Raw genomic sequence first — 12,072 nt, 5'->3', positions numbered from 1 at the left:
CACAAGGGGCAGAAATACGGGAGGCAATCTTTCTCCCATCAAATAACAGTTCCTCCACAACCCTTTTACTGTTTGGGATATCCCTGAGAAAATGCAAAGCCTCAATTTTGGCTTGTTGCAGCATTCACAATGATGGAGAAAAAGCTGTCAGGATTCACTTGTCAGCAGCTTAGGCGGTTGTGGAACTTGAGGTCCATTTGAAAATGCTTCAGTTATTTGTATGCAGTAGACCTAGATGCAAGGGCATTAAAATCTGGCATGAAAGCCTATATGAGCAGGATATGCTCTAGTCTGAAAGAAGACAGGTTTTGATTGAGATAAGATGAAACACAGACAACCAGAAAGAAGTACAAGTGCAATACAGCGGGTTGACTTCACGTTTAAAAACATGGCACATCAGTGCAGAGAAAAACTAGTCTGTAGCATCCAATTAGAGCTGCTGCATTTTTCTAAGCTGTCCGGCTTACTCTGCATCCAGGCAAAACAGTTCACAGAAATAGTATATTCCCTTTTTTATGTATCACTTCAGGAGAAAAGGAAAAAAAAAACCAACCCAGACAACAAGACACACAAACCCCCAAAACTGTTGCTATAGAGGTATCATCTACAGAGATAAAGAAGGCCTAAAATGAAGCAAGAATTCATAGAATCACCTTTCTAAATCTTCAGCTGCTCAGTCTTGAAAATATGGGGGAAGAAAACTGAAATGCATGTGAGTTAGCATGCGGTTGCATAAAGCTATCCATGAGATCAACTAGGACTCTAGGAATTTCCAGAGAAGTTGATCCCACCACATCTGCTTTCTCCCTACCTGTGAGAAAGGACATCATGAAAATCAACCTTCAGACAGATGAGATTCCTTCTCCCTTTGAGTACTGCATCACCACAGAGAGCCCAGCACCCCAGAACAGCAAGAGAGATGAAGGAACCGGCACTTCCTGCCACAGAGCATCTCCAGTCGGTTTGATACTGCAGGTCAGCTACAAGCAACAGGATCCAACTCACGTTCAAAGAGCTCCAGCTCTACGTCTTATTGAACAATGGAAGTGGTGCACTCTGGAAACTCTAATTTAGATGTCCCACTATATATGCTGGTAAAAGCATATATATATATATACACACATATATATACACACACACACACTGATTATTCAGACATAATCTGGGGTTTGCCTCACACCTCCTGCAATGAAGCCACTGATACTTACCTATCATCACACATACAGGGCATTGCAAACCAAACCATCCTTGAAAAAACTCATCAGCAACTAGTAGACTCTGTATTAAAACTGTAGCAGTATTAATATTTGATGTCTTCACAACAGTAAAGATTTATTTATTTTTTTAAAAGCAGAAAAGTCTGAGAAAGCCATTATTTGTCACGGGATGATCCAAAGGCTGTTAATCTCCTGTCTACACCTTAAAGAAAGAAAAGAGGAGAAAAATCTAATTTAAACAAGTGTTATTAGGGATAAAAAAATCAGACTGATGTTACATTAAATTATTTGGGAGGCTAAGGTATCCAGCCATGGTCTTCAGTATAAAAGAAAATTATAGGGTCTATCAACTAGAGAAGCGGTGCTCTGAGCCTATGTGCTGGCACGCTTACAGTTTTTTTAATGTCTGGCAGGTTGTTTTACAAACTAAACTCAGCAAGACGACAATTCCACCAGAAGGTGCTTCAGATGGTTTTGCTAATAATTTTGATCAGCTGAAATGGAGAAAAACATAACTTCATTTATTTGGCTTTTCCAGAACCTGTCAAGTCTGAGCAGAACCATTAATTTCCCCCTTCTGCATCTCCCCCACCTTCTTCCAGAAATGACGCACTTCAATTTTATTTTTTTTCTACAAGTATTCTGCATAATCAGCCTTTTTTCCCAAAACAAACTTTGGTCATTCTTTGTTCACTTCCTTTGCTAGAAGGAAGTGCCATTTCTTGAGAATGTTCATTGGAGGCTGGTACTGCTACTGCTGCAAACATGGGAGTGCTAACCACATCTATTGGCTTTTGTTTTAAGAGCCTTTGAACCAACTTTGTTAATGGACTGAATGCAATTTAGATAGGGAACTTGGCTAAAATGTAGCTTCAATTGGCTATTAAAATTTAAGAGCCAACTAAGATAGCTAATTACAAAAAAGCTCCAGTGATAATGCTAAGCAGAATTAGTAATAGCAAATGACAGTCTGTCTAGTCTTATTCCCAAAGGGAAAGAAACTCTTAACTAAGAAGTCGACCAGACAATGTGCAGAAAACCTAATTGCATTACTGTTATTATGGCATCCCAAATCTGGCAGCTCACCAGGATAAAACAGTGAGTAAAGTCTGTCAAACTACTCAGGAAAGCAACTGACCCCCTTCTTAATGCTAGCTGTAACAGACATCGGGAATTACCTTATCATTTTATATTAACTTATTGGGAAATATTCCTGTAAAAATTAGCAAAGCAGCACCATCTAAAAAATATCTTATACCCATCCTGAATTTGACTCTTTCGCCAGATATTTTCGATTAAGGAAAAAAAATAGAAACAATCTGTCTGCAAAGCGTTCAAGCGCTAAAAGAAGCATTCCGTGCTTCATTATCAATAGCCTCATTACACCATCAGCTGAAGTGCCGACTAGCTCTCCTGTGAAGATTTATCATGTATAGTGGCCACTCTGAAACATAGGTAGCGGAGTCTTTTACATTCCCTACTCAAGAGTCTCCCTGCTGTGCTGGAAATGTCAGTCCGTTTTTTTCACGGCTGTGCGCGCAGATTGGAAACAGCAGGAGAGCTTGGGAGCATGACTGCAATACCAGTAAGGACACTTGTCTTCACGGCACTGCTCACGTGGCTCTGGGAATGCAGGACCCTGCTGTTCTCTAATATTTACACACACCTGGAGCCATCAGGAGCAGCAGATGCAGTCTAAAGGCAGCTTGCTTCTTTTGTGTTGGGGGCTTCACTTTCAAACAGGGATGGCAACAAAATCCTACTGTTTCCCTATCCCTGTTCTGCAAAACAACACACACGTGTGCAAGCACATACAGCACGCGGTATGTACAGTAGCACTACAGGGATTATCACAGCCTTCCGCTTCGCTTATCCTGACCATCCCACGCTTTAAAACATCATTGCAGTTCACAGTGAGCCAAAGACGTTCTTGCTTGCCAAGACTGTAGTTTTGCAGTCTCTTGTGAGCAACGGCAAGCCCTGAAACAGCATTCACCTCGGATGGAAAGCACCCTTTTTCTTCGCAGAACACTTGCCAGTACAAACTTTTTCCAGGACTTTTTTGGGGTGGGAAGAGGCAGGGATGGCTTACGAAATCTGCACCTCAGAACATACATTTCAAATATATGGAAATATCTGTGTTTCCTGCATTTGGCTTTGGCAGTCTCAAAAGAAAACACACTGCTTGTAACCTTCAAAATAAAGAGAAAGTTTACTGGTAAGTAAGTTTCTAAAACAATTAAAATGTCAAACAACTAAAGTACAAAAGGATGACATTAACTTTGAGTATGCAAGACAGCAAGAGAATACCATATGCTTTCCTGACAACAGTTCTTCGGAATAGTGTAACATACTTTTTGAACAAAATGATTAAATGAAGTCATTAAAATGATAGTTTGGTTTGAGGAGTTTTAAATATGCGAGAGGCTTTAGCAGTCCTGTTTTTGCATCTGAAATGAAAAGAATGCTATGCTTAAAGTCACCAGCCACACTTTGCTGATTGAGTCTGTATAGCAGTCAGAGTAGAAACGAACTTTTAAATATGTTATTCCAGTTTTATTTAGAAAAAATGGATTCCCTTGTTTTCAAAACACAACCTCAGCATTCATTCAACATTTTATGCTACAACATATTTATTTCAGTAACGATTCAGACATAAAATCAAGCTAGCAGAGCACTGGACATCCACACAAATACACCACCCACTGGCTCACATGCATTCATTTTGGTTTGCCAAACTTCATAAAGCACTCTCCCTGATAAGAATAATGTTCATGCCCTAACTTTTTTTTTTTTTTTTGCAGTATCTAAATGTAAAGTAGTGGTATTTCACACCAAAATTAAACACTGCATTTTTTTACTTCCAACTCTGAAAACGACTCAAAGCCAGGCAAGGAAGTACTTTTAAGAAAGTTTTTGGAAGGTTACATGCTTCTCAACTATGAAAAAAAGGTAAACCATAATTTTGTTATGAGAAGCACATGTGAGTCAAGCTTCCACTGGAACTAGACACTTTACAAAATTATTAATAATTACAGCTTTTCACTAACATAAAAAGAAAACCTGAGGGGGCAGTTGAGAATGGACCTTGGGTTTTGGTTTGTACTTTTCTTTGCCCTGGGCCCTATGTCTGAAATGCTGGTCTCCTCCTTTCCAGAGAAAATCTGAGTAATTAGAAAAGTGACACAAACACAAATACTATGAAAAAAGTAACTAACATTCACTACCTGTTCTCCAAATAATTGTTTACACATATTTTGTAACAAACTGGAATGCAAGGACGTGACTTTTGTCTTACATTCTCTTTTTTTAATTCAAACACTTGAAAAATATTTAAAAGGTGTCTCTACCATTTCAGACTTCCTCTTGGTGTACATCTAAGTGGCCCTCAATAGGACTTACTCAAAATTAGAAGAAATCAGATGCAACACCACTGTTCTTTATAAAGTACCCACAACAAAAGTAAATAAAGCTTTATTTCTACATTATAAAGCAGAAAAAAGCACTTTAGTTTGCCTTTAAGACATGAATTTGTGTATATAAAGAAAACACATCCTCACTTCAAAGTTGGCAAAACTTTGCATTCGTATTGAAGTATTCATAAATCATGCAAATATTTTAATAAAACAGCTATTTAATAAACATCTATTTTAATAAAACATGTATTCTTCAAAACAGGTACAAACAACATTTCAGGATTCATCACTTTAAAAGGAAAGAAACAGATTCCAGTGCTACAGTAACTGAAAAAAAAAGACAACCCAGAGGTAAGGCAAAGAGCAACTTAATTTGTTGTTCCATCTATAATTTACTTCTGGACTCCCCTTCTGGATGCTGTGCCTTTCTTGGCTTTTGGTGAGGTCATCTTCCGCCTTCTGGTAGCTACTGCATCAGCAATTCAAACAACAACAACAAAAAAAGACAAGACTTTCTAAAAAATAACAGAAACAGATCAGAAGAAAATATGTATAGTCTTAAAGAGGACAGATCGACTCAGATCATGCATTTAGTTTTGACGGGGGGGCAGGCGGACACATGACAGGGACTCAGAAGAATTTACCACAACTTCTGGGCACAACATTTTTTCCTGAAAAACATGTTGTACAATTCAGCTTCTCAAACGGTAGCATTGCATACCTTGGAGCCAACTTAATAGCTCAGGTCCACTAAAGGATGAAGAATCAGATCCTCTTCAAAACCTAAACCCCTCCTTCGTCCCCATGCACCAACTTTTAGTTCCGCATTAAGCCATTTTTGGTGCTCTTTAGCCCTTCTGCTAAGCTGATCCAGCTCCACAATCTGGCAAAGAACTTTTCTTTGGTCCAATAGTCTAGTGAGCTGCAGCATCTCAGAGCATTCTGAATGAAACTTATACAAGGGGAGGTGGAAGGCACACCGGCAGAAAAGAGGAAGAGTTTTGTTTGGCACTGTTGAGCTGTTAAATCAGCTCAGCTATCAGTGCAACTTCACCTACACATTTCAAGCTACTATTTGGCAATATTCTAACAAGTGTAACAAACAGTGCCATCTAAGTAAGATTCCTAACAAACTTGGCAGGCAGGTTGTTCGAAAAGACCATACTCAAATGCAGCAATAAAAAACTCCCTGCACTTTGATTCTTTCCTGCCCACTAACAGGGAAAAGGGGAAAAAACCCAACAAAACACCACAGCTCATTTCTGTAAATCACATTCAACTGTAGTCACTTTGAGAAAAAAATATTACTTACCATAAAAATTGCTACCATTTTCGCAAATGCAGTAACAGTAATATGTTTTTCATCTCTTAGCCACAGTATTATTTGGTTTACATTTTTCTTTATCCTGACTTCCCCCTTGCAGTCAGTATGCCTAACTATTTAAGTTCTTGCTTGTAAAGCTATATGTAACTCTACAGTTCCTGTTAACCTTTTAATCTGGAGTACTGACAAAGAAAAAAAGATAAAATTGAGTTTCATGGAAGTCTGTAAGAAAGAAGCTGCTTGCGTAAGACAACAGCCTTTGAGCAGTAGGAGTCACGGATTGTTCAAGCTCAATGAGTATGTCTGGGGGAAAGTAAGAGGTGGAGAACAATACAAAGCAAACCCAAACAGTTTTGAGGCTGCCCAAAGCCAAAACCACACCAAGAAAAGCAGCAAACTACTGCAAACAGTTTTGCTTTCCCGTTTGCTTAATTTTACACAACTTAATTTGCTCTGAAAATGTTGATTTGAAACTAAAAATACCAAAATTAGCTTTGAAGAATTCTAGTCTTGAAAATAAAATGGAGAATGAAAAAATATTCTTGTTCCTTTTTTGTCCAAAAGCACTTGCTGCAGCCAACACATAACTATAAAAAATTGCCAGACAATACATCTTTGATTAATAAATCACTTTAAAAAACCCAACACAACGGACAGCTCTGGTGATAGTCTCTCATTGAGCAGAGCAGCTTTACCAATGAAAAATATGTTCTGGCAAAACACACCGCTGCCTCCCCCCCGGCTGCTATGTAAAAGTCAAACCCATTCTGGTACCCTTACGCAGCTAAAAGATACACAAGCAGGTATCATAAACGGAAGTAGTAAATTAACTGTGTAAATCTTTCCTTCTCTCAGCTAAAATCTGGTTTATGTTCAAGAATTATTTTATCATTTTCAGAGTCACAAAAGTATTACAGCTACTATAACTGAGAATTCTAGCAATAGACGGTTCTCCTGAGTTTTCCAATGGAGTATTCAGTGGTATGTAGGTCAAGCTGTCCTACCAGCTGCATGAGCTCAAAGTTTTCCTCTCTCCACCCCTCCCGAGATTTTTTTTTCGTGGAATCTTTGTATTGCAACAGAAAGCAGAGAACGACCCAAGGTTTCTCTTCAAGAAAATACAATAACCTGATCTTTTCCCCTTTCATTAATCCCCACTGGTTATGACTGAGGTAACCGTGATTTTTCTTCTCATCCAATCATAAGACTGTGTGATCAAACACGGCAAAGACAGGTCAAGTTCATGGTTCTATTATCACAAAGATGGTCAATATGAAAATGATGAACTTCAGCAGGAAGGTGTCGGTTTATAGAGAAAAAAAGAAATGAGTTACCAGATTTTCACGTTTGTATTTCAAGAATGTAGTGTTTCATGGCTGTCACAGACAATACAAGCAGCTGCAGCTCACCCATCCCTCATTCAGCAAGGGCTTACCCATTTCTAGTGCCTGTGCTGGAACATCAAAAAGGAGAAGACAGCTGCCCTGTCTCTGATTTGTCCTTTATGTTTATTGCATTAATGAATTGTTTTCAAGGCTTTTCTAAACTGTTCCCTCTGCAGAGCATCAGTGGAACGGAGTGGCAGCGATCAGCAATGAATCATAAGCAAACGCCTGGATGTTTCAGGAGTCAGGCCTTGCTGGGTAGACATACTAGTGCTGCAGCAGCACTACTCAACCACTGCTCTGCCAATGAGAAACTGAAAAACTCATGTTTTGTAGCCACAATTCAACGTGGTATTTTGAAGACAGCAAAACCTGGGAAACTCCTGACACATTTGCTCATGAGGAAAAAGCAACTGGCATAATAAGGTTTTCTGAAACAGAGTTGTTTATTCCATACAACTGACTGCAAAGATCTGCAACCTGCTTGGAGCTACTGACCCCAAAGGGTTTCTAATGTACCTGAGCAAAGAAATCAAGAAACACGCTTGCTTTCTTCTTCGGAAAGAGATCAGGAAGTTCCTGAACCTGAACTTGACTGTTAGGGCACAAGCCAGAGAAAGCCTTGCTAAAGCCAAGGTAAGCAGCACGCACTGCTCTTCCTCTGTCCACTCAGTTACTCACACATCGCTAGAAAGGTACCAGGTTAGTGCGGCATGATTTCACCCTGTGCAAACCCATGCTGACTCCTCCCTACCAACTTCTTGTCCCCAATCTTTGGAAACGGCTTCCAGAGTACGTGCTCCGCCACCTTCCCAGGCAGCACGGTGAGGCTGCAGTTCCCAGCTCCTCGGGCTTGCCCTTCTTGAAGATGGGACAGACATTCCCTGTCTTCCAGGCCTCAGAGCCTCCCCTAAGTGCCATGCCCTCTCCTGCTTCATCAGGAGTGTCCCCACAGTGACACCGGGGATGGACTTTCGAGCGCAGGAATTGCCTGGCCTTCTCTGTACCGCCCTCACGCCTCACCATAACTGCCATCAATGCCGGTTATGGCAGATGCCAACACCGAATTTCTGTTCTGCTGCTCCACCAGCCAAGAGCTCTCCCCTCTCACTAAGAGCTGGCAGCAGAGAGCGGTGAAGAAACTTGAGCACAGGCCACGTCTGAGTTTATCACAGTGACTGACAACACAACGTGAATGTCAAGATGTTCTGTCCCTGCTTCCTCTGTGGAGAGACACTAGAAAGCAGCAAAAGCTGAACTTCTCTTTGACCACTCTGGTGCAGGCTGGAGAAGTTTCTTTACACCTTTTTCCTTTGCAGGGGATCAAAACCTGTGCGATTTCCCAGCGTTCCACGGCCACCAGAAGCTCACCTGCTACCTTCTGCCCAAACCACAAGGAGGACTGCTCTAAAATACAGGGAAAGTCTGGGAACTGATCACGAGTACCCCAACACCAGCCTGTGGCCTTAACACAGTTGTGGAAAAGGACATACACACATGCTGGCCTTTTGCCTGGCCTCCAGGACAGGCTGAAGGTGCAGCGGCGAACAGAGCTGAAAGGAGCAGAGCGCTCTGGAGAGCTGTACGGTTAGGGAAAGGGGTAGAAAGCGATGTCAAGAAGGGGAACGATAAAACAAAGACATATATTAGACGACAAAGTTTATTAAATTTCAAGCTGAAACAGAATACCTGGAATTAAATACAGTATATTAACTTCACAAATATGTATTCATATAAAGAGGAACAGCGTCACAGCAACATTCATTGCTTTCCTCACTGCCTGTTAACTCAGGTCCTTGAATTAGTGGGTAAAACCCCCAGATTTTTCCAGTCTTAATTGATCTCGGGACAACCATTCTTCCTTTCCCAGAACTGGGACTTTGTTCTGTCATCTTCTGATCACTACTGACTTCTGTGCACAGGAAATGACAACGCAGATCTTCAGTAACAGGTAACTCCCTGAAATAAGTAAACCTGCTTCTTTTATTGACACAAATGTCCCAGAACACTGGCTACCATCTGGGCTACCGCCACCGTATCGTCAGCTGCTAGCAGCAACAAAAAGATTGGCTGCCCTATCATACAAGGTTTGGAAAGTACTGAGGAGACTGGAAGTTAGTATTTTAACATTCATTTTTCCCGCACATGAAGTGTTTCAGGTACAGCGCAGCTGCCGATGTAGTAACTGGGAACGTCTACAGCTGCAGCGGCCTTTAACACAAACCCCAAGATGAATACCGTGAGGGGCCACGGGCACAAACGGAAACACAGAGGGCTGGGGCTGAACGTCAGGAAATGCCTCTTTCCGATCAGGGTGACTGGGCACTGGCACAGGCTGCCCATGGAGGCTCCATCCTGGGAGATACTCAAAAGCCAGCATGGTCCTGGGCAACCAGCTCTGGGCGGCCTTCCCTGAGCAGGGGAGCTAGAACGGATGACCTCCAGAGGTCCCTTCCAACCTCACCCGTTCCGTGGTCCTGTGATCCAAAACAAACATACCAAACCCACCACATAGCTCTCTCTGCACTGCTACACACTCACAGTAATGTTAAACCTAAGGCGCATAAGGTGACAGCAACGTGAAGTGCCCCGTCCTCCAGCATGACCACTGGTAAAGATTTCACTTTATCGGCAGAAGCAGTCACGGCATCTGGACTGAAGCAGCAGGCTCAAATCACATCAAATGATGTCCTAAGCATTAAAGTAACACTGGAAACATTAAAAACACATAGGGTGAAAGGATTAAGCAGAACAAAGGGAATGCTTTTGTTAAAACACAGAACATCAGTGGAGAAAAAATAATGCTTCTACGTTAACAAGAAACATTTTGACAATTCTGTCACGCTCAAGAATCAAGGTGAGTCATTCTGCTAGTCCGACAAAAATAGGTGTGCTTCTCGTGGCGAGTGCAAAATAAAACACCTATGCATCAATAAACCAACAGGCAAGTGCAATGTGCTTGACATCCATTTAATAGACTTAGAATTCACATTCGGACTGCAATAAACACATTTTCCCCATCTGAACTGTGGGATGAGAAACTATAGACGCACTATGTAAACAAAATCCTTTCCGGAGCTTTTTTCCCAGCATTTTGTTCAAATCAGGTAATTTTTGGTTAAAACATCGCGGTGCTCCTGTACTGCCCTGCAAAGGGGATCCTGTCAACGTGGATACTTTCTGAAGATCCGTCAGAAGATACCATGGGAGAAGCTCCAGCAGATCCAGCTTCAAGTTCAGCAGTGGCTAGGGAGAAGAGAAACAACATTCCGGTGTTGCTTTTACCCTAGACAGGGCCAAATCAGTCACTATGAAAACATCATGGATAACTGGAGAGACTACAGTCCAGAAAGAGATTTAAAAACTTCCAAGGGGACATAACAATCAAAGGGCTAGGCACAAAGGAAGAAACAATCTTTTTCCACATTTGCCTACCAGCCAACAGTATTTCTAAAGCCAGTGACAGAAATTCTATAGGCTACACACTGAACATCTTCAGGGAACCCACAAATGACTCCTGCTTGCACCAGTGCTAAACTGAGCCCCCCTGCAGACCTCTCGAACCTCCAGTATCTGTTTTCCTTGAATGTTCAAAGCAGTGATTTATTGGAACTCTGCTCCTAAAAACCAGCTTCTGCCTTCTCTGTGACAAACTTAAAAAGAATCCGCCGGTGAAAACGCAAACACCTTTGCAATGCAGTCAGGCCAGGACAAGTCTCCTAGCCTGGCACTTTCTTTGAGGGGCGTCTTTGTAACTCACCCTGGCAAAACCCTCTTTCCTCCACAAAAACACATACTCAAGGAAAGCAAGCCCACCTTTCCTGTTCTTCTCCAGCCACATTTTTCCGACAAGGTCCTGAAACCAAACGCACTCTATGACACCTAGCAGATGCACAGTCAGGTTCAAAATGCACACGGATGAAATGCAACGGCTTTGTGTCCATTCGGACACATGGAACGAGCTGTGAAGCTACAGCTGAACACTCTCTGTATTACCAAAAGCATGCAGGAACAGAAGGAAATTCTCGCAGGGGCTACCTGCTTTGAAATAGCACCAGTCACTGCAAAGCAAAGCAGTGACTCTGGAGGAACGACTACCCTGAAACAGGTGGAATTCCTCTTTCGACACCTGGCCTCATATTATAGAGCATGTTTCATGCTATGTGTTAAAAGCATTCAACTCATCTGATGTTTGCCTAAGTGCTACTAAATGATCTTTTCCCAAAGAAAGGGTATCTTTCATCACTGATTATATTTTTCTTGCTTATTCAAAAAAGACTGCAACATATAAGCTACAAATACAAGCAATGGACAAGAAACAGCAAAAATCCAGACCCAACAGCAGAGAATGGGCGCGGTATGATGTAGTGCGGAATGCAACCGACGCACATGGAAGAAGCAGTGATGGCTGAAGTCTATAAACGTCTTCTCTCAGGGCTTCTTTTACGTTTGATGTTTGTGCTCAAGGATTCACTCTAGAAAAACGTGACTTCAGCTTAAGCCAAGTGCACCCGTGTAGAGGAAGCGGGTTAGTTTTCTCTGCACTTGTCTTTTTCAGGCAACTGCATAACATTCTACACAATCTTTTGGTAAGCAGGAAATTTTCACATTCAAGTCTAAACTGGAAAGCTAGCAGAAAAACCTCCCTGTGCTTAGCACAGGAACTTGACAGCTTTCAAGCCATTACATTCAGGAGTTAGGAACACTCCTCTTTTTCCTTAAAAATGCCC

The 12,072-nt window shown here is 41.6% G+C and overlaps 1 pseudogene; it reads right to left on the bottom strand.

Annotated features, from left to right (window-relative positions):
- Positions 1-8,999: 8,999 nt before the first annotated feature.
- Positions 9,000-12,072, bottom strand: part of LOC129783603 (ankyrin repeat domain-containing protein 26-like) — a 58,785-nt pseudogene continuing 55,712 nt past the window's right edge.

The sequence above is a fragment of the Falco peregrinus genome, unplaced genomic scaffold (assembly GCF_023634155.1).
Source record: "Falco peregrinus isolate bFalPer1 unplaced genomic scaffold, bFalPer1.pri scaffold_58, whole genome shotgun sequence".
Taxonomy (NCBI): domain Eukaryota; kingdom Metazoa; phylum Chordata; class Aves; order Falconiformes; family Falconidae; genus Falco; species Falco peregrinus.
The sequence above is the reverse complement of the archived record's forward strand: the minus strand, read 5'-3'. Positions and strand labels throughout refer to the sequence as shown.